Here is a 24,019-nt window from a genome sequence, read left to right as displayed (position 1 = left end):
AATTTGATGTTCATCTTTCCAAAGAAACTTGTCCTGAACACATGTATCAAAAATAGTGACATCTTCTTGAGATTTATACCTAAAAATATTAAATCTATGTAGCTCAGTTTTCCTTGACTGTAACTGCTGTAGAAGCTCCCATGGTAGGAACATACCATGGTTTACTTCAATATTCTTCATTTAAGTCAATCCCAATTTTTCAGTTTTGAGTGTGAGCTGTTTCTGAAATCTATCCTTTGATGCATATGAGAATCTTCAAGGGATAAATTGGACAAAATTGAAAAGTTTGAAAGTAGGCATATATTTTCTCCAAATGTCTTTACAAAATTAACCAACCTCTACACCAACATCTTCATTCTCCAAAGTATCAAATGAAAAAGTCTAAAAGCCCCAAGAGTTAGAAATATGGTAACCCAGGATCTCATAGTTGTTTTAATTTGCATTACTCTTATTTATTTCACATTCTTATTTCCTTCCGGGTCTGCTTCTGGTTTACAATCCTTTGACAATTTTCTTATTTGATATTAACTTTGTGTCATGCTGATTTTAAGGGTTGTGTTAACATAACATCTTTATTAACTATTTGAGAATTTCATAGAATGTCTTTTGACCATATCCACCTTTCCTCCAGCTTCTCGCAGAGTCACCTCTCATCATAGTCTCCTCTAGACCACACCCGCCTTCAATAACCTATGAAGTCCAACATATGCTGCCCATGTACTCATGGCTGTGGCACCATCAACCTACCAAGGACCACAATCCTAAAGGAAACGGAGTCTTCCTCTCCCTAGGAAGCTCTCAGCAGTTGGTGAATCCTCAATTAGAGATGGTAGAGGCTTGTGAGTCCCTCTACATTCCAGAGTGTTGACCGGCTCAATCTTGGGCAGACAACAGCAGCTTTTGTGAGTTCGTGAGTTTATCCCTTAGTCCTGCCAGGTCCACAAGACATGTTTCACTCTGTTCCTCCCCTACCTCTGGCTTTTTCAATCTCTCCACCCTTTCTCATGAAATGGCTCCTGAGCCTGGTGGGGAGAAGGTATCATCCAGATGTCCTATTTATGCCTGAGCCTTCCATAGATCCTTTGTCTCTGCACTCTGACCCGCTGCCACTTTGTAAGATTGTTTTTATTAATGTGCTGGATATTTTTCCTTTTGTACTGTGAACCTCACTTATCTTTTCCCAGTCAGTGGCTTGCATTTTCATTTTGACAACATTAAAATTTAAAGATATACAGGGCATAATAACAACAAAGCTTTAGAAACAATCATTTCCTTTGCAGTTGTCTCTCCCATGACTTATGGGATCTTTATTTACGTTGAGATTATAAATATATTCCTATGCCTTTTGTTGCACTAAGGTTGTGAAACTGAGTACAGCTGATGAAATCGCTGGAGGTGGTCAACAAGCAACCCATTCAGTGAAATTAACAAAACACTCAACTGTGCATAGAAATCACCAGCCTTTTCTACCAAATTATCTGCCCTTGAGAAAGTCAGCAGACTTCTCCTTAGCACACACAATGTCCCTGTGGTTGTCAGGAGTTGTGTGAGAAATCCCAGATAAATGTGAAGAGGGTTGTCACTCCCATAACCTGCCACCAGCTGCTGTGGTGGTTGGTTCTTCCTTTGTGTCATTGTCTAACCTCCATTTGTAAACCTCCCAGCTGTGGTTAAACTCTCTTCCATCCCTGGACTATGGTGCATTGTGCTAAGCTGGCTGAGTCAGCTGCAACATAGGAAAACTGCTTAGAGCTTTGGATCTGCACTGGCTTCTTTTGTTTGTAAGAGTGGGGTCTGCAGAGCCCCTGTTAGGGAGATAGCTCAGGAGAAGGGAAGTACATACAGGTCCACCATGACGCTCCGGATTCCTCAGAGGGAGGTAGGGGGAAAGGAGACAGGGGTGATCCCTTGTCTCTCCTTGACATTCCCAGCATTCAGAGGTTTTCCAGAGTCCTCAGAGCCCACCCAGTCTCAGCAAATTGGAAATAAGAAAAAAAAAAAGTATGTTTTGAACCGAATTTCAGCTTTGGTTTTCCTTCTGTGATACATTTTCTTTCCTCCATGCTACCTGTCTCTCCTTAGCCTGCTTACCAAAGCCTGTACTCCTCAGAGCATCTGACATGTGACAATTGTGGCCATAATAGCAAAGAGTAAAGGTGCTATTGTGCTGGCTAGGTTTATGTCAACTTGACACAAACTAGAATCATATGGGAACCTTAACTGAGACAATGTCCCCACCAGATTGGCCTTCGGGCAAACCTATGGTGCATTTTCTTAGCGAGTGATTGATGTGGGAGGGCCCAGCCCATTGAGAGTGGTGTCATCCCTGGGCAGGCAATCCTGAGATGTGTAAGAAAGCAGTAAGCAGTGGTCCTCCAGGCCCTCTATTCTGCTCTGGTCTCCAGGTCCTGCCTTGAGCTCCTGCCCTGACTTCCCTTGGTGATGAGCTGTTACTAAAAGAGCAAGCCGAAACAAACGATTTACTCCTCCAGCTGTTTTTGGTCAGGGTGCTCTACCAGAGCAATGGAAACCCTACCCAAGACAGACATCCGCATGCTGAATGCTCTACATGGAGAAAGATTTCAAAGATGCAGAAACGCAGAGAAGGGGGAGTCGCATTCACGGGAATACTGACTACAGCAGATTCCTATCAAGGTAGAGCTCATACCTAAATGACACTGATTTTATAGGGTGTGTCCCACACTCAGAGAACTGGAATGCTTGAGGGGAAAGTCACACACACAGATGCCTCTGCCCCAACCTGGAAGATCTCTCTCTCTCTCTCTCTTTCTCTCTCTCTCTCTCTCTTTCTCTCTCTCACTCTCTCTCTCTCTCTCTCTCTCTCTCTCTCTCTCTTTCTCTGTGTGTGTGTGTTTCTATGTGTGTATTCTTTTTTTTTCTAAAATCATCAGAGTTGAACTATGACTTACCTTATAATATGAATATTAATGGGATGCCTGTTTAATATTTTAAAGTTTGAAAACAGTCAAAGTTGCTTCAGGAATGCAGTGGAGAATGTATGGGGTTTAGGAGCCATTGCTCCATTCACACAATGAACAATAAGGACAGCAAATAGAAAACCCAGATGCTCTTCTCAGATCTTTCAAAAAAAGTGGGACCTTGCAGTTGACCCAGATTTCTTTTTCCCTGCGGACCCTCTCAGCCCTCTTTTCTCATTCTTTTGTAACAGCAGCTGAAACCTAGGTACACTTTACCTGGGACCCCCCAACAGCCACATTGCTCTGTAGCAGACTGCTTGCAGGAGCCTCTCCTCCCACCCCTACCTCCATTCCCAGGGATTTTGTCAAGTCTTGGTGTGATCCCAGCTTCCTCCCTTCATGGACCTTTCAGCCCTTCCTCAAAAGAAGAGAAGTTATAAGACAAACTCACCGAATCAGAGACAACCAGGTAGAAGGAGAAAATCTGAACTTGACTGTGGCAGGAAAACCACAAGCAGAAACTTTTTATATAGGAGCTACAACTGGTGAATTATTATAGATTGGGTGTGGATAAAATGAAAGTTAAAAATTTAAGAAGGACACAGGGGCTACATTTTTGTGAATTTCACCCCCAGGATTCCTACCAGGTTCTCATCTGAAAGATCAGAGAAAGCTGTCATTGGGCTTCTGGCCAGGAGAGATGTGAGAAGGAATGCGTGCTGAAGAACGTCAGGACGTTATGTTCTTCAGAACAAAGCCTGCTCTAAGGAGAAACTATGTCAGTGGAGCCTCACCAACTGGAATTTCACCATAGTCTGCCCTACCAGTGAGAAAGGAAATATTCAACTCTACCTGACTTTAGTCTTCAACATGAGGGAAGGGAAAGAAAAATGCCAGCCTTCCATAGCACAAGAAACACCATCGCAGTCCTCTCCAGCCTTTCACTTGAAGGAAGGGAGTGCCCATCTTCAGTCTACTGTACCCTTGTTACCCTAATACAGGTAAAACAATAATAGCAAATCTTGATGCATTGAGTGAAGCCTACAGAGACATGGGCTCACCAAAAGTAAGTCGATAGTCCAAGAAGGTATAACCAATTAATTAATTAATTAATTAATCAATTTAGGTTTCTCCTGATAGGGTTTCTCTGTGTAACAGAGCCCTGGCTGTCCTGGACTTGCCTTGTAGACCAGGATGACCTCTAATTCCCAGAGGATCAGCCTTTTCTCCACTGTGCTGAGATTAAATGCCCCACAACAATTCTTAGTGCAACTAGCAACAGAAGGTCACAATATGTAGGTCAAAGCCTGAATATCCGGGGAGAAATGGAAGAATTCATATTTGTGCTTGGAGACTTCATCAATGATGTACAGAATCAGCAGAGCAAAATCAGGAAGGTATCATAAATTAAATGGATTTAACCGAAGGCAGAATATACTTTCTCCTCAAGCTCAGAGGAGACACTCACCCAGACCAGCTACATTCTAGGCCACAAAATACACCTTACTGATATGACATGAAAACATATAATGTCTATATTGGAATTAGAATAGAAACCAGTATTAAAAGGCTGAAGATTGGCAAAATTCCTGGTGATTAAACAACCCATCTGTAATAAATGGACAAAAGTGAGAATCCAAGAGAAATTGAAAATAATTGAAAATTAGTGGGATGCAGCAAAAATAGGGCTTAGTGGGGTTCACAGGGTTGGACTTGGACACTTTAGGACAAGAGAAAAACAAGAGTGAATTAAATACAAATTCATTGGAATAAAGTAGATAAGAGGCAGAGCAGAAATCAATGAAATTGAAAACCACAAATCAACAACAACAACAAAAAAAGCCAATAAAACCAAAATCTGGTTCTATGAAAAACAAAGTCAATAAGCCTCTTTATAGGCTAAGAAAATAAAATGACATAAATTACTAATATCCGAAATACCACTGCGTGTCTATAGATGGAAAAGGATAGAAAGGGAAGACTATGACTGCTATATCTGCAGATTTCAGAACCAAAATGAAATAGACCAAGCCATGAAAGAGACAACTTGCCAAAAGTCAGACAAGAAGAAATGGACAATCAGAAAAAGCCTGTATCTACTAGAAAAGTTGAAAAGTTCTCAGAGAGAACCTTCCCTCGGGAAGGAGACCCTCCAACCCAATGACCAGACCGAGACCACAGGATACAACAGAATCAGACAGACGCCGGCCGGCTTACTTCCCAGTGGGTGGTCGGTGGTCCCTGGGTGGAGGACCTCCTATCCCGGACGAACCCCCAATTGAAAGACCCCTGGAGTGGGGAGACCCTCACTCAAGTCTCAGGATGACGCAACCCCCCAAGAACTCACACAAGACTGTCCTTGTTGTAATTACATGAGGTTTATCGATAGCAACCAGTGCACTGGGGTCGAGACTCGTATCCCACGCAGGGGCAATGGCGTTCGACCCCGAGAGGCTGGGAGAAGAGGTATTTAAAGGGAGAAACCACAACCTGAGGGGGCAGGGATGGCGTCATAGAATAACAGTGAAAAATCACAAGGAAGAACTCTCTGTCTCCCAAGATTGTTTCCTAGGAGAAGCTGTCTCTTACTTCTCAGATTGTTTAACTTCATGGTCCGCTAGTTCTTAGGAGACGTTGTTTCCTGCTTCTCAAAATTGTTCTCTAAGATTTATGGTCAGCTAGTTTCTGGGAGAAAGCTGTTGAGCTGGCCAATGTAATTATCCATTCTATAGCCCTAGGAGAGGCTTCTTGGAACATACAATTCTGGGGCCTAACCTGTTTTTTTTTTTTTTTTTTTTTTTTCTGCTCTAAACTTTGTGTCTAGGGGGCAACTTTAAAACTTTTATCTTTCAAAGTTAACTCAACAATGAATGACATTCCCAAACAGAAAACACCTGGCCCTCATGGGTCCAAACACTAAGGAAAAAATATACTAAAATATCTCCAACCTCTTACAGAAAACAAAAGCAGAGGGAGTATTTCCTAATTTTTCCTATGACCGAATCATTGTCCTAATGCCAAAACTAGAACACAAAACTATAGACCAACACTTCTCATGAATGCAAATATATATAAAACATATAAAATGCTTTTATTAAAAAGCATTTAAATTCTAATAACATATAAAAAAGTTAGACACCATGATCAAGTGGTTTTATCACATTGACAAACTAAGAAGGAAAAAAATCACATGATCACATCAATATATACAAATAAAGAATTTTGGCACACTTCAATACCAATTTATAATGAAAACCTTAGCAAAATATGGATAGAAGAGAACTTTCATATTTGATAGATGATATCTACAAGAACCCTAAAGCTAATATCATATTTAAGGCTGAGAAAATTGAAGCTTTTGCGAAGGACCAGGAGCAAGGTAAGAGTGTCCCTGTCATCCCCGCTTCTCTCAAGATTTCTTCAACCAGAAATTCTAGGTAGTGCAGTAAATTGGTAAATAAAATGAAGGAAGGCTATAACTGTCATTATTCATACAGGACACGACCATCTATGTAGAAAGTTCAAAATCATCAACAGAGAGAACTAATGACCAATTATGTCAAGGTTGCAAAATACAGGATTTGATCATTTTTCCACCCACTGGCATTGAGCAAGTAGAATGTGATATAAAAACACATCACCTTTTCCATTTACATTCTTCCACAGTAAATAGTTAGATATAAATCTAATGAAAATACATTCAAGATCTCTATGAGCAGAGCTATAAAATGTGGATGAAATAATTTTTAACTTAAGAAATAAAGACATATTTCATATTTCTGGGTAGGAATTCTGAGTATTGTTACAATAAGATGTCACATCTTCTCAATATACACAGTGATTCAAAATGCCCAGGACAGGCTACTTAACACTGAAGGAAAAGTTACAGAAATCCTTCGGGGATTTATGACACACTGTATAGCAACAGTGATAAGGTAGTTTCATAGACAGAGTTCTGCAGGACAGAACAGAGAGCCCAGATACAGACCCATGCAAACACGACCAACTGATATCAAAAAATAAAAAACAAAAACAAAAACACACCCAACAGCAACAAAAACAAAAACAAAAACAAACAAACAAACAAAAAAAAGCAAAAAAAGAAAAGCAAGAGTAATGAAAAAATAAGTTGTGATTAGTAGTTCTGGGACAACGGATACTCAGATTAAAAAACTGTAAGATAGAAAAAGAAAGAAAGAAAGAAAGAAAGAAAGAAAGAAAGAAAGAAAGAAAGAAAGAAAGAAAGGAAGGAAGAAAGAAAGAAGGGAAGAAAGAAAGAAAACAGTAGGATGAGTCTAGGTAAAGACCATATATTCTTAAAAATAAAAGGAAACTCAAAATGAATCCTAGATCCACATACAAAACACAAAACTATTACACACCCAGAAGATAACACAGGAGAAAGTCTAGATGATATTGGGCAAGGTAGCATCTTTATGGACGCCACATCCACAGTCACAAGTCATGAAAGAAAGAAATTGATAAGATAGAGTTCAATCTATTATAAGCTTCTATACTGCAAAAGATAGAAAAAAGAGAGTGAGAAGCCAAACCAGGGAGTGGGCAAGATGTTTGCAAAAGGCATACCTGAGAAAAGATTGTTATCCAAAAGCTGAAAGGACACTGAAAAGTCAGCAGGAAAATAAACAAGTCACTTAAGGACAGACAGACAGACCTTCCACCCAAGGAGAGGCACAATAAATAGCATGAAAAACATTGTTCAAGGTTGGGATTTAGCTCAATGGTAGAGCATTTGCCTAGCATGCAGGAAACTTTGGGTCCAATGACCAGTACTGCAAAATAAATAAATAATAAGTTCAATATCTCATGTCATTAGGGAGTTGCAAATTAAAACAATAAGAGAAAGCATACAGGCTGTGATACACAAATGCAATTCCTAGCACTTGAGATGTGGAAGCAGGAAGATCAGGAGTTTGAGGTCATCCTGGGATACGTTGTGATGGTTTACATATGCTTGGCCCAGGGAGTGGCACTATTAGAAGGTGTGGCCTTGTTGAAGGAAGTGTGTCACTGTGGGGGTGATGCTCAGTCTGCTCCTGGCTTCCTTCGGGTGAAGATGTAGAACTCAGCTCCTCCTGCACCATGCCTGTCTGGATGTTGCCATGCTCCCGCCTTGATGATAATGGACTGAACCTCTGAACCTGTAAGCCAGCCCCAATTAAATGCTGTCCTTATAAAACTCATGCTGGTCATGGTGTCTGTTCACAGGAATCAGACCCTAACTTAAACATACGTGAACCCTACCACAGAACAAAAGAATAATGAGATATGATACACAAAATGAGATATGGCCCAAACCCAAAATGTCAACACTACTGGTGCTGGTAAGTATGAACAAACTAGAAGTTTCCCTCGTTGCTAGTGGGTAGGACTCCAAGCAGTCAAGCTATACTGAAGATGCTTTGTCAGTTGCTTGTAAAAATTAAGGATGGTTTGACCCTTTGAGCAATCACACGTCTTGTTTTTACCTAGAGAAGCAGAACATTAAGGTTATGTTATCCGGAAGTCAATGCATAGTAAGGTGTCATAAGCTGGATGGCTTTGGACTTGTCCTGAGTGGGATGATGAGGGAATCGAGAAAGGACAGACTCATGTACGGACAATCTCAGGGGGGTGTGGTGTGCTGTGATAGAGACCTACAAGTAGCCTGGGCAGTCAGGGATCTGTTACGTGACTGAGGCTGGTTTGCTGTGCATAGCTCAACAGGGAGGAGGTGGGCCAGCTATCTCAATAGGTGTGGCTCTCTGTCGGGCTGCAGTTTCAGATCGCAGTTGTCTGGGAAGGGAAACTGTGGTTGATACTTTGTGCATACACTGGTTTTAGCTCAAGGTCAATCATTGATAACATCCATACTTGGTCATTGCACTTGAGCCTAGCCTGGAGAAGGCCTTGTCATCCCCACCCGTCTCATCTGAAGCATTGGGGTATTTGACACAGCCATGCCCGTGTCAGCAATCCACACTAACTCAGAACTTCATCCAATCCGCACAGTGGGTGAATGGGAAAATAAACTGGGCTTCACTCAGACAAATGGGATCCACACTAATTGTATGAACAGAGGGTCAACTTTTGAAGTAATTTGTCTTTCGGTGTGTGGACTGGGGAATTCGTGGGTAGGCCCTAGCTCACTTTCCTTCTGTCCTCCGACATATCTCTGTAGTGCTAACAACTGGAACAGTTCTGTAGCCTGTTAATGCTTGTGAGCCCTCCAGGACGATTGCCTTAGACAGGGTCCTCGGGCCAGCACTTCCCTTTTCTCTTTGCCAAATGAAGCTTTCATCGTGAGCTCTTGAGAACAATTAGGGTTTCCACTCATTTCAAGCTCTGATGCTTCCTGGTTATAAAGTGATTTAAAGGAATTTCTTGATTGTTCAAAATTTGGAAGAAGCTCTTACATAGTTGAAATCATCTTTAAAAAGTAAAAGGGCTGAGCTGTGGCCCTGTTGGGAGAGTGCTTGCCTACATGCATCAAACCCTAGGTTCAGTCCCCAGCACCACATGAAGCCAGGGGTGATGGTACATGTCGTAACCCCAGAATTCTGAGGCAGAGGCAGGAGAATTAGAATTTCAGAGTCATCCTCGGCTACATAGTGAGTTCTAGGACAGCCTAGACTACAGGAGACACTGCCTCAATAAATGATGGATAGATAGATAGATAGATAGATAGATAGATAGATAGATAGATAGATAGACAGACAGACAGACAGATACAAACTTAGTTATATTCTATCTTCCTTTAGAAAACATTTAAACAAATAAGAAATTAGAACCATAAGGAGACCAATGTGGGTCAGATCCAATTTGAGACAGTGTTAGATGCCAAGCTATTTTTCTTCAAAAATCTACTGAATCCACATTATGAGCCACTTACTGGAAAAAAATAATAAAAGTAGAGGAATAAGATGTAGTTGATCCAGATAAAAAAGAAATGAATTGGAAAATAAGAAAAATACAATGGTTAGATTAGTATCATCCTGAACTATTCCTCTCTCATAAATACAGATGAATCCAAGAAGAGTTGTGTGTGTGTGTGTGTGTGTGAGAGAGAGAGAGAAAGAGAGAGAGAGAGAGAGAGAGAGAGAGAGAGAGAGAGAGAGAGAGAGAGAGAGATTCTTTTAAATTAAAACCATTTGGAGAAAAATATTCTCCCCAAGCAGCAAATATATGAGGCATTTGCAAAGCAAAAATATTTCATACATGTTAGCCTCAGAAGGAAGATGGTAGGCCAGAAGCAGATCACCCTACTGAAGAGGGCTGGTCCCTCATTCTTACTGATGGTCACTTATGTCATTGGGGTTACAGCCTCACCATCCTCTTCAGGCAGATTGTGTGGCCAACCAGTTCATGTTAAGGTGACCGAAAGTATGCTGATTCTAGCATTATTTCTTTGCTTGGAATCCAAAAACCCTAAAACTGCTAGGTGTACCGCCGCCAACTTCTCCTCCTCCTCTTCTTCCTCTTCCTCCTCTTCCTGCTCTTCCTCCTTCTCTTCCTCCCCCTCCTCTCTCCCCTGCTGTTCTTCTTCAGTCTGAGAATAGAACCCATAGCCTTGCATCTGCTAGGTAAATACTCTACCATGGAGCTAAATCCTCATCCCCACAGCAATTCATCTTTGAAACTGAAAATAAGTTTTGTACTAAGGTTGGTGTAATGGGGATTTTGGACAATATCCTCAATTCTTCTCGAGGATGTTAATAAGGATGTTTCACTTTGTTCATGATATGATAAAGCCATGCAATTTGCTCAGACTAATTACATGTAAGTCTACATGGCTTCCAGGTAGCTGTCTTCAAGAGCTGGTCATTGTCAACTTCAACCAAATATATGTAGCGGTAAATATTAAAAAAGGAATTCACCAACCCATGCCATGGTCGGCTCCAGCGGGCCACATGGTACCTGTGAGGTATTTTCATCTTCATCAGCAAAGCCGCTCAACCTGACTCGCTAAGTTTCCGATTTCCATCCCAAGTTGTCGCCGGCTACTCTCTGGCTCCAGTAGCAGCCGCCTTTTTGCAACTCTCTGCTGTGAACCCTGTTCACAGTCCCAGCATCCGCCCCCTGTGGTTATAGTCACGACTCCCAGCAACACGTTAAAATCAAAACTCAGTTATCAGATTTATGCCAGTAAATCCCTCACCCCACAAAACATCCACACGATAAACTGTGAACCAAGTAATATTAATATAAACTGCCCACCTAGATAAGACAAATTGCCCTATAAAAATTCATCCCTTATGAAATATTCATAACTACCCGTGGTCCTTGAAGACCACACAGATCTGGGTCATCCTTCTCCTCCTCCATCTTGGTTCTTCTTGTTCTTTCTCCTCTTTCTCCTCTCTCCTCTCTTCAAAACTCTGTACCCACCTTACTTTTTCACTGCCCAATCAAAGGGCTTGCCTTATCTTGTGTCTGCCTTCACCTGCATGTAGACATCAATCCACAAATATAGACAAGTTTTCAAAAAAATAATTTTGATTCGAGAATAAAGAAGACTCAGACTGCAGTCCAAAATAGGTGTGTCCTCTGGGATATCTGGAGGACAAAGAAAAGGTTGGAGGTTTAATTATGACAGAAAAACGTACAATAAATTTGAAAGAAAGATCGCTTTTGGTGAGATGGAAAGCTCTGATTAACAAGTGGTAGCAATTATTACTCTTAAGATTGACAGCTCTAAGTTCAGTTTTTTTCTTTGTTTGTTTGGTTGGTTGGTTAGTTGGTTGGTTTTTCAAGACAAAGCTTCTCTGCGTAGTCCTGGCCATCCTAGAATTTGCTCTGTAGACCAGGGTGACCTCAAATTCACAAAGATCCACCTGCCTCCACTTCCCGAGGGCTGGGATCAAAGGTATGCCCCAGTACTGCTTGGTTCTGTCATTCGTTTTTAAGTATAGCTAATCCAAGCTGACCCTAAGGACAAGGCTGGCCGCTGCATTACAGTGGTTCAGAGACTTTTTGGAGCAACATCCACAGCCTGAAGGCTTCCTTCCCCCTTTGTCTATGGGTTCCCTGGCTCTACTTTGGTAGGATGTGACAGGTATGATTATGCTCCACACATTAATTTTCATAACAGTGATGCCTCCCTGCTCCCTTTCCCCGTGTCGCTGGGATCAGCCATGTTCAAGCTGGTGGAAGTCCATCTGGAAAGTTTCCTGTGTGCACATGAATTCGGTGTCTGCTGCAAGCTGCTGAGGCGTGATGGACAGACAGGCTCGGCGAGTAGGGAACTGTTGCTGTAGGTTTGGTACTACTGTATAGTTGAGCCTATGTTCCTTAGAATATCAGAGCAGCAGTAACCACAATCAATGGACAGGTCAACCGATTTATTTATTTTTAGGGAAACTTTTTAAATGGATTATTTAATTTTAGGGAAAGTTTAATGATTTTATAGTTTCTTTTATATGCGTTGGTGTTTTGCCTGCCTGCATGCTTGCGTGAAAGTGTCAAATCACTAGGAGCTCGATTACAGACTGTCATCAGCTGTGGGTACTGGGGATTGAACCAGGGTCCTCTGGTAGAGCAGCCAGTGCTCTTCACTGCTAAGCCGTACAGAAACTTTTTAAATATGAGAATTGAATGTTTTCCTTTTTCCTAAGGAGCCTAAAAAGCCTGCCAACCATTCTTGAAATGTGGCTCACCCAACCAACATGTTCCACAAATTAGTGTTTGTGGTACTGGCTAGATTTGGGAAACGTCATTAATAGTTAAATATCGCATGGTTTATATATCCTAAATTTTATCTGCACTGCTAAATAGTTCTGTATTTGAAATGCTTCCTGAAATTCTTATTATATCTACCTGGGTGTAAGAGTAACTACTTGCATTTCAATATGTAAATGTAAAAATATGTGACAGTAACTCAGGGTTCAGCTAAAAAGGATTTAACCTGATGTAACCTAAATAGCACTAATAAGACAGAACGATGGTTTACGGAACTTCACAGGAACCAGTGCTGCTCCCGTGAAATGCCAGGTTTGTTTGCTTGGGTTCCACTTAGAATTATGGTCTGTGTTTCTTCAGAGCTGCTTCCAATATTCAGTCAAGAACATGTTTGAATATTAAGTTCATTCTATCAAAGTAACTTTATTTGGGGTAAATATTAGGGAGGCAAGTATCTGACCTTAATGGGCTGTTTTAATTTGTTGTGTAGTTTGGAGAGATTATTTGAAGCTTAAAACACACGTCGTGGAGTTTGCAAATGTATTCAGGTCCACTGTTGTCAAAGATCCCAGAGTGTTCTTTAAAATGCAACTCAAATTTCATGTAGCGAATGCTGCCTTCTGTTCATCTAGCATCCAATGCTGAAAACCAACACAGTACTGTACAGAACACATACCGATAAGCAGGGAGAATGTATCAAACGCCTTTTGCTCCTCTGAGGTTTTCCTTTTTTAAAGAGCAATGATTAGGTCAGGCATCTCAGCTTTTGTGCTAGACAAGATGTAACTAGCCTTGCATTTCTGGGCACTTTCACAAAAGGAGCAGAGCCAGTTGACAAAACTGTCTCTCGACGCTGGGCTGACTCAGAATATCTCCATATGGTTGTCCCAAGACAACTTACACTCATGTGTCCCAAAATGAACTTGCCACCCCCACCCCAAGCTGTGTTCCGCAGTTCCATTCATCTCTCACATCCAACTTCCCACTGATTCTGTCTTCAGCCCTTGCCTCTGCTCTCCCCTGGGGCCCCACTGTCCCATGCTTTACCTCCCTACCAGTCCTCCTGTCTCCTGTAGCTCCATGCACCCATCTCTGTTTCCACCAAATTAAGCTCGATAGAGCCCAGGTGAGGCTCTCCTCTCATCTCAATAAGTTCTCAGAAGCCCAAGATCCTGGTGCTGCACACCAATGCCACAGGGCTCCTCTACCCTGGTCTCCTGCTCTGTGTCCCCTGGGTGGACCCTCCAGCACTCCTGTTACCAATCCAGTTTCAGTGATGTGGAGCCTTAGAGGAAAGAGTCGAAGCCTAGGTATCCATTTCCCTGCTCCCTTCCCACACCAGTTAAGAGATCTGCTTCTCCAACCTGAGGCATTGTCCTGTCCCCAAAGCCTTCTGAGTGCCCCTGATTTCAAAGCATCCTATGCTGTACTTCATTGTTCAACAGAGGAGGTCGAATTCAGAGCCTTCCACTACTAGGACTGTGCTCACTCCTGAGCTATACCCCAAGTCCTCTTTTTTCATTTATCATGTTGAGGCAGGCCCTCATGGAGTTTCCCATGCTGCCCTCAAACTCATTCTGTGACCAGGTGGTCTTTGAACTTATGATCCTTCTGTTTCAGCCTCCAAAGCAGTTAGGATTAGAGGCTCACAGCATCAAGTTAGCTTCTAGAATAATTCCCATCCTTCCTTTTGGTTTTCCTTTTTTTTTTTTTTCTTCTTTTCAAACTGAAAGTCTCTTCTTTCTTTTTGCAACACTCTTTCTTGTTTAATCCCAGGTTGTCCCTGTGCTGGGTTTATTCAGCAGGAAGGTAGCAGAAATGGAGTGTGTAAGGGGTCAAGAACCTTGGCTCTGCTTAGAGAGAAGGACCACACACACCAGGAAGACCAGTTTTGGGGCTTCACAAGCACAGGGAATGAATAACTTCCCCCCAAGCAAGCCACTGAAATGACGTACCTGCTTCAACAGCTGGTATTACCTCAACTAACTCTATAAAACATAAAAGCCCTGTTTCTGAGTGAGATCCTCAAGTAGGTGAATAGGGCAATTTAAAGTTGTTCACCTCAGAATGCTGTGATGACAAAGCTTCTGAAGGAATTTAGAAGGAATGTGTTTTCTATCAGGGTCATTGACCCATAGTAGAGATGAAAGGCTGGTGGTCATGGTGTTTCTGGACTTATCCAAGCCATTGGTCAAAATGTTCACGGTAGTCCTCACTTGTCAGAGAAGAAAAATTACAAAATAAAAACAGAATAAACTATTTACAGATGGGCAGAATGTATCCTCGTGCTCTGGTGCTGTCCTCAGTTAATTCCAGGGACATGCAAATCAGCTGACCCATGTGGAGTACTTCTGCACGTGGTTGTTGTTGCCACTAGCAAGAGAGAAATCAAAGGCAAGTAAACTCTCCTCCTAGAAACCAGAGCTGAGAAATGAATGGAAGAATCTCAAAACAGCACATCTGAGCATGATGGCATTGTGCCTCTACCTCCCTCCTGCCCTGTCTCCTACGAGCAGAGACTGAAGTTATTCCTTTCAGAAAATATCATCCTGAGTGAGGTAACCCAGACACACACACACACACACACACACACACACACACACACACACACACACACACACAAACACACATGGTATGCACTCACTGATAGGACATTAGCCCAAAAGCTCACAATGCCCATGATACAACTCACAGACCATATGGAGTGTAGAAGGAAGGAAGACCAGGGTGTGGATGCTTCAGTCCTGCATTGAGGGGAGAACAGGATGATTGTGGGAGGTAGAAGGAGAAGAGGACCAGGGAGGGAATAAAGGAGTGGGAGGAAATAAGGGTGGCAGTATCCAGAAATGGAGAGAGGTACAGAGGGTCAGGAAATTGAATTAAAAATATGTATCGGGGGATGAGGAACGGGGGTAGCCACTGGAGAGTCCCAGACACCAGGAAAACGTGAGGCTTCCAGGACCCAACAGAGATGACTTTAGCCAAAATGCACAGAGAAGGGGAAGATAGAACCTGTAGAGACCACATGTATAGTAGATAGACATGGCCGCCGGTCCAGGGATGGGGCCACACACCCTTCTCAAAGTTTTTAACCAAGAAATGTTTCTGTCCAAAGGAAGAACAGGAACAAAAAATGGAACAGAGACTGAAGGAAGGTCCAACCATCATGTCTGCAGATACCAAACCCAACACTGTTGAGTGGTCAAGAGGCACTTGCTGACAGGAACCTAGTGCGACAGCTCCTGATGAAGTCCGGCCAGCAACTGACCAACGCAGATGCTTGGAGCTAACTCTCAGACTGAGCTCAGGGAACCTCATGGGGAAGCTGAGAGGAGGTCTGAAGGGAGACTGCAACCCCATTGGAAGAACAACATAGGTTGGCCTGATCACCGAGTTCTCCCAGAGTCTAGACTGCCAACCAAGGAGTGTTCCTGGAGGGATCCATGTCTTCAGGTACGTGTGTAGCAGAGAATGGCCTTGCTTGACAATAGGGGGATGTTTATGTAGTGTGGCAGGAGAGTGTGGGTGGGTGGGGGAGTCCTCTTATACAGGCAAAGGGGAGGGGGAGGGCAGATATGGAATGGTGGTTGGTGGAGGGGTAAGAGGGAAGTGGGATATCATTTGAGTTGTAAACAAATGGAATGATTAATTAAAAAAAGAAAGAAAAGAAAAGAAAAAGAAGCGATCTTCTAGTCAAAAGAAGTTTTATCTTCTGTTTCCAGTAAAAGAGTTTGACCTAACACCACCCCCCACCAAAATGTTGCCAGTCAGCTGTCAGGTTTAATTTTTATCTCTGTTGATAAATGTTTAAGAGTTTAGAGTAATTCAACACACATATTCATACACACATGCACACACACATACCTCATAGAATTGCTGTAAGAGAATTACAATGGGAGTCAAGGCAAGGAAGAGTGAATTAGGTGGGTGTGGGAACAGAAGCAAAAAAAAAAAAAAAAAAAAAAGCCACCAGAAAAAAAGAACCACCTTTTGGGGGGACTTGAGATCTCAGGAGCATGGAGGCAGAGGTGGAGTCAGGAGTTGGTGGTCTAGACATACCCACATCTAAATTTAATAATTGCTGGGGGGCAAATGGAATTCGGACAGAATGAGTCCACTGTGAAGAAGAAGAATAGACACTGTCAAGCCTTTGTCTGAACGGGTCAATATGGAGACACTCTGGTTGAATGGGTTCCTTAACGCACCTCCAGGGAAGCCTGAGACTGTTTGGAACAGCCCGAAAACCACTGTGATAAATGAGTCCCAGTGAGTATTGTTCAGCAGGCTGCTCCTACAAATCTGGTGCTGTCCAGTGTTCCCAGGTTTCTCCTGGTGCGATCTCTGGCCAATCTCAAAGACACTGGGCTCTGCCAGTCTTCCCTCTGTTTTCATGGACAGCCTTCCGTGTCTTATCTTTCCATATCCCCTCACTTGTCTCCCTACTGCTGGTCTCTGTCACTTCCAGTATGTGCTGAACATAGAAAACAGAGTAACCGTTCTCCTAAACACTTTTGTAATACTTCCTTGCTTAAGAGTCCACAGAAATACCAGATCATCACTGCTTTATTCATGCTTCCCCTTGCTACACCCCAGCCTTCTACAATCTCTGTCGCAATTCACATGACCTCTCTCACCTTCTGCCTTACGCAGACTGACCATTGTCTTGACAACTCTCGGTACATCCTGCCTTCCCAACTTGTGTCACCCGATGACCCCTACTGCTTTTCCTTATACATCACTTCCTTGAAAGATAGATCCACCTCTACATCTTGTGCAAGCTTACATCACCCCATGGCTTCTCTATCAAAGGGAATATAATGACCATAATTTTAAGGGCTTTCTTACTATCTCAGTCTCTTCCAAATGTAAACAAGGATGGGTTTATCCACAGGATTTACCCTTATATTCCCAAATCAGGTATTGTTACATTATAATTTATTTAATGGGTGAATGAACTCAACATAAATATTTACTGAATAGATAAACAAATGAGTGAATTCATTGATAGAATAATTGGCAAGTAGCAGAGTGTAAGAGTATATGGTTCTTTTTGGCATCCCATCAGGGGATCATTCCTTTGTGACTCCCATGAATGGGGGCCCCAAGTAAATGTAACTCTCATCTTTTTCCTAAATGGGATACCCAACACAGGAATGATGAACTTTTTGGAAATGAGGTACTCTCTGGAGAAAGGATGGTGTTGCAATTCTGTATTGAAGAAAGGATTTAGGCTACAATTTCCCTCATAGCTGTTAGTGCTAGGAGACAAAACCCTGACAGCAGGAAAATGGCTATCTACCTCTTGTAGCCAATGGTGTGGATATGTAGGTGGTGGCAAATCTTAGCTTTATTTTGCTGTTTGGAATCTGCTATTCTATTGAGCAAGGACTTGCTAAGAGTCTCAGAAATTGCACAGTCATGCCTGAAACTTAGTTCTTGCTGCTACCAACCCCAGATTTCCTTGCTGTTCTCAGAAAGCCCATTGCTAACTCAACATAATGCACACAGAGCTTCCTTTCCAGCTCACATGGTGGCCTTTGATGCTGGGAAAGCAAGAGGCCAAGGCCAGAGCACTTCCTCCTGACTCAAATTTCCAGCCCAGCAAAGTCCCATGTGCAGTGGGCAGGGTGTGAGTGAGGCAAGGGTCAGAACAGGCAAATCCAGGGGAAACAACAAGAAATTCATCCTACACATGTCATGTCCTTTTTCTCCTCAGACTTTTTTTTTTTTTTTTACGACTCTTAGGGGAGGTGACTACAAGTATATAAGTACTCAACAAAAGCAGGATGAGAATCAGAGGTCCACCTTCCACCATAGTCTTATTGTAAAGAATGAAAGCTCCTCATCTGTCCAAACTACTTGTACCGCCTCATCCCTGTGATCTCATCATGGATGTGGAAATGTGGAAGGAAGGTCATGACTGAGAGGCCAGCAAGGGAACAGGTCACCAAAGCCAGTCTGGTCTCAAAGTCACCCCTAAAACAGGAATGTTACAAGCTCCATTTCACCCAAACAGTGAAACAGCAGAACCTCATGATAGCAAGAACAGCGACGACAAAGCTCATTTGCATGGTGGGAATCACATGCTTGGGAAACTGAATGCCTTATGGCTCACCCTAACCGCTCAAGAGTGAACATCACCGATCAGTAATATGGTGGGAATTATGTGCTGAGTTACTGCAAGGGAAGTGGCTCGCCCTAGACCAGTGATACTCTACCCTCATACCATACACAGGCACGTCTTTCTTTTATTGCCATGCCTGCTGCTCTCTTTGGGGTGCCCTAAATAAACTTGTTCTCTATCTTCTCTGGTTTGAAGACATAATTCTTTTTTTTTTTTTTTTCTTTTTTTCGGAGCTGGGGACCGAACCCAGAGCCTTGCGACTGCTAGGCAAGCGCTCTACCACTGAGCCAAATCCCCAACCCGGAAGACATAATTCTTTTATCCACTCTCAAATCTCCCATCCCAAGCTGCGAAGGCCTTTTAACTTGAAATCCAGGGTCACATGCTGCACCAAGGCTCCCATAGACAACAGTCCTTTAACCAAGGGTTTATTGTCAAGATGCTGATTTGCAAATGGGAGAATCAAAGCTACTTTTTATTTTCTTAACCGTGTTATTAGAAATGTTGAGTTATTTCTGGGAGTCTTTTCCAATCACTTCAGCTGTGCGAACTTAGCAGGTTCTGGTTAGCTCCTCTGCTTAGCTTCATGGCTAGGAGTCATGAAACCAGATAGGTACTGCTGCTGGCCATGGGTATTGGTACTGAAGATTCCTCTGGAAGCCCAGCTCTTTCACCGCTAATGTCCGTGAGTCAAGAAGAAATGAATATCTATTAAATAGCTAATCAAATTCACCACGCAGCCAACACACTTGGACATTGGGCTCTTTTCTTATTTCCTTTTTCGTTCATCTATTTGCTCTCAGAGATGAAGAAACTTACACTCTAGGGGGACGAACAAAACTTATAATATTGGAGAATGTGTATTTAAGAGGCATCTGTTGAAGTTCTCAAAGAAAAGAAAGGAAAGGCACAGCAGTAGTTCAGTTTACTTCAAAGATCAAGCAGACCTCAAGCACATCCTCAGTGTTGAACACATGCACTGGCCTACAGACCTGTGCATGCTCAGAGGCGAGCTGATCTTTGGACCGGGACAGATCTCAGTTTTCTGCAACATTCTGCTTGCATCTGTTATCCTCCCATACAACAGACTGTAGGCTTAGATTTTTCAAAACCTACTTTAATTAGGGTTCTCAAATGCTGCAACCCTCCCCCACTTCTAGTCCACCATCTGAAGATAGAGGAAAAAAGATGGTAAATAGGACAAGCGGATGTGAATCTGTTTAGAAGTGGTTCTTTGGGGCGATTCCAATCTCCATTTGTCAGGATACAGCAGTCCAGTTCAGTAGTGTCTCGATACCAACTTTACAGTTCAAAAGTGTGCCATCAAACATAAATCAGTAACAGCTGCATGATCCAGCAGAAACCCCCAGGCCCCTGCCGAACCGGCAAGAGTCAGCAGGACCAGCCAGGACACCAGAAGCTCTCTCTGTGTCTCTCTTAATGAAAAGCAGCAAAGATTGGAGACCAATGAAGAGTTTCACAACTATGCAATATCCCATTACTCTCTCTCTCTCTCTCTCTCTCTCTCTCAACATCACACATCCTCTAATGGGTCCTGCCTCACATGACACAACCAGAAATTTCCACTTAACAGACTTCTTCCCCCAAACTAACCAGCTATTTAGACCACACACACAGTCTCTTAGAAAACAGCACTAAATCAATTCTCAATCAACAAGTGATTGAATTCCCACCACCCTTTGTAGTTTAAAGTTACCAACAGCAACACATTTTTTAAAATCTGGAAGTGTGACCCCAGACTACTTGAATCTGCTTTCCTGACTCCTAATCTGTGCTCAGTAAGTCTTTTTTTTCCCTCAATTGCATTGGTTTCATTCTCGGTCAAAACTCTGGTTCAATCAATCAGACCCAAACAAGGAAAAAAAATCTAATAATTCACATGACCGACTAACAACTGCCTGTCAGGGTGAAGTGCTCCTCGGAAAAGGTCACCCCAGGAGCTCAGCTAATTTGTGGGTGCTGCTCTCTTTCCTTCACTTAGTCTTTAGGATATCGGCTACATTCTAAAGCTGGTCTCAGGTGGTTGAGGTGTGAGTATGATGAAAATATATTGCATACATGTATGCACTCCTCAAAGAATAAATATATTATTTTTAAAAATAGAAACTCAAAGCTTGCACGTGGGGAAGATGGCGGATTGCAGCTGTCCTGTGGGCAAGAGCGGGTGTGTACGTGAGGATAGGGAGGGGGGAGTGGCACAGAAAAGGGGCGGTGTCCATGGAACAAGTAATTACTGGCTTTAATTGCTTTCAGCAGCAACAGAGGGGCTTGGCACCCAACGCAGCTGGGCTGGAGATGGAACTGAAAGAGCACAGCCTAGTTGTGATCGGTACACTGAAGGAAGAGGATGAGCCCCGCCAGTGTTACCTCGTGGTTGGAGGTGTGCTGGCAGAGCGGACTGTGAAAGAAATGCTGCTGCCTACCTTGGATGGGAACAAGGAGATCATTCCAACACTGTCACAGCAGCTTCAGGCAAAGGGGAAAGAACTCAGTGAATTCCGGGAAAAACACTTTTGTCTTACAGTGGAGATAAGCCAGCAAACAAGGAAAACTCAGAAGGGGCTGGGGCTAAGTCCAGCTCAGCAGGGGTGCTGGTCTCTTAGGCGCTAAGGCCAACCTTGATTCCCACGTCTAATTTCTTTTTATTGTTGTTATTTTCTCTGCTATTGTAATTTTTTTAATTAAATGTTTTGATTAGAATAAAAAAATAAATAAAAGCACACTGGTTTCCCCTCATAATTCCCAAATGGCCACAATTAACTCTTAAAAATCATAGGTTCCCTTCCTCATAATCCAGGGTTTCTTTGTCCCAGAACTACAGGAAAAGATCCTGGGACTCTCATGACTTTCAGGACACTGTGTCTTCTGTACTGGGTCTTAATAGGAAATCCCTTTAAACCAGCAAGAGAGGTTTCTGAAAAGCCAGCTTTATGATTCCTCATATCTAAAATGTGGATAGACCTCCCTTGCAGAGCAATTGTGGGACTTGAAGTCATACCTCAAAGTCCCCAGAATAAAACATGCATTAAGCAGCTGTGGCTTTTGTTTAAAGGTTGAGTTGTTCTCAGCTCGGGGGTCTTGACCCCAAGAACCCTTTCACAAGGGTCACCTAATACCATTGGAAAACACATGATGTTTACATTAAAATTTATAGCAATAGCAAGATTACAGTTATGAGGTTGCAGCAAAAATAGTTTTATGGTTGGGGGGCGGGTGTCACCACAAGATAAGGAACTGTATTAAAGGGTCACAGCATTAGGAAGGTTGAGAACCACTGGTTTAAGAAGTGCTGATGGCCTGGGATAAAGCAAAGACTGTAGGACACTATGTACTTTCTAGAACGGACCAGCTTAAGGCAAGATCAGAGACACAAACATTGAGGGGACTAATATCAGGGCCATGCTGAGTGGCATCTGCTCCGGTTTAAGGCGTGTTCCCCAGGATTCACACATCTGGGCTTTCTGGGAAGACCACCATTCTCAGGGAAGATTAAGGAAACAATCTGGCATACAAATTTGGTTCACAGTGATAGCCCCAAGTCAGAGAGAAACTTTTCTTCTTTAGCCATCCAAGGGTTAGCTCAGAATGAGGGAGGTGGACTAGGAAAGTAAGAATGTAACTCATTTGGGAGTTGGGACATAGGGGACCTCAGGGCGACCACTGTGGAGGGCCCAGTGGAAAGAAAGCTGGGGGCATGGGAGCATTGGTGTCTTCTACTTAGGGTTGGAATTGGAAAAGGCTAGGAGAGTCAGAGCTGTCCTACCCAAAATGGGAAGGGGACAGGGAGGGAGGCATCACATTTAGGGGCCGTAAGAGGGACAGAGGTCAGTGCAAACAACTGTAGAAGCAGGAGACACACTTTTGGACTTGAAAATAAGCCACTGTCTCTATAGAGGGTGTCTATCCTCTGTGTGACTCAACCACAGCAAGCGCCATCTTGGGAGGGAAGTAGAAGGCAGGGGAGCTTTGGAGCTCCAGGGCTGTAAGGTAAGCTCACAGGTGTTAGCCCTGGGGTGGGGCAGGGACAGTGGGGCTTCCCCAGTGTAGACTGAGAGCAAGATCATACAGATTCTACTGGCCACTCTAATTAGGTCCCAGAGTCTGGGGCAAGGAAAACCAGGTCACACAGACCCATTACTTCCTCCTGGACTTTACACAATTGCTTGAACCAAGCTGAATTGTCTTCAAGGAGCCATGATCAAAATCAATAATCCCCTGCCTCCTATTTTGTCTTAAACTGCTAGAGAAATTTCAGTCACATGTTTCATTCCTTCTTTTTTTTTCCCCCCTTTTCCTGTTTAAGTAAACATCTAAGCACTTTTGGAAAATTCTGTTTGCTCTTGGCTACCAGGGCAGTGAGAAATTCTGGGCGCTCAGGAGAGAGAGTTCTTTAGGGCGTGCATAGATCTTAATGGTAGGAACCAGTCTCTGTTCCTCTTGTCTTCAACACAGCTTTGTCAGGGTACATTTTTTTTAAAACCATAGCTGCTTTCATTATTTCTCTAGTCTGCCTCTTTCTGGCAAAGCCACCTAACATATTTGTTGGAAGCAGCTGGGATTTCCTCAGTAAATGTCCTAGTTACAGAAAAAGAATGTGACTATTTAATCTTTTTCAGGACAGAAAAGGCTTTCTTTTAAATCTCCTATCCTTTTTCTCTTGGGGCCCTCAGAATTGAGAATAACGCTACCTTTTTTTTTTTCAACATACTTTTTGTCTGAGGGAACTTTTTATTTCTGCCAAACAGATTTATTTCCTTATCAGACAGAAACATGGGCATGTGACTCTGTACACAAGGTCCAGGGTGCCGGGCTACAATGAAATTTGGTTTTACAAATGATTTAGGAAGACTTATTTGGTAGCACCGGATCCCAGTCACACAGACACCCTCTTGTCCTGGACTTTACATCACGGTTGATGGGGGATGTCTAAGGTTTGGGCATCTAACCTTGTTTTTATTAAAAAAAAACTAACAAGCAAGTAGAAGTCATTTGAGAGTAAGTCAATACATTCCTAAGTTTCGATTTATAGGAAAAGGCACACAACAGGATGAGGTCAAAGAGCTTTGACTAAGAGACTGCAGCGCTCCGTAGCTGCCTCTTGTCCTCACTCAGGTCCCTGCATCAGCCTAAAAGCAGCCCCTCTGGGGTTGGGGATTTAGCTCAGCGGTAGGCGCTTGCCTAGCAAGTGCAAGGCCCTGGGTTCGGTCCCCAGCTCGGAAAAAAAAAAAAAAAAAAAAAAAAAAAGCAGCCCCTCTGC

General features: G+C 42.9%; 1 pseudogene; it reads left to right on the top strand.

Moving 5' to 3' along the window:
- Positions 1 to 6,206: 6,206 nt before the first annotated feature.
- On the top strand, positions 6,207 to 21,365 carry LOC116896027 (annotated as a pseudogene).
- The last annotated feature ends 2,654 nt before the right edge of the window (positions 21,366 to 24,019 follow it).

The sequence above is a fragment of the Rattus rattus genome, chromosome 3 (genome assembly GCF_011064425.1).
Source record: "Rattus rattus isolate New Zealand chromosome 3, Rrattus_CSIRO_v1, whole genome shotgun sequence".
Lineage (NCBI taxonomy): Eukaryota > Metazoa > Chordata > Mammalia > Rodentia > Muridae > Rattus > Rattus rattus.
The sequence above is the reverse complement of the archived record's forward strand: the minus strand, read 5'-3'. Positions and strand labels throughout refer to the sequence as shown.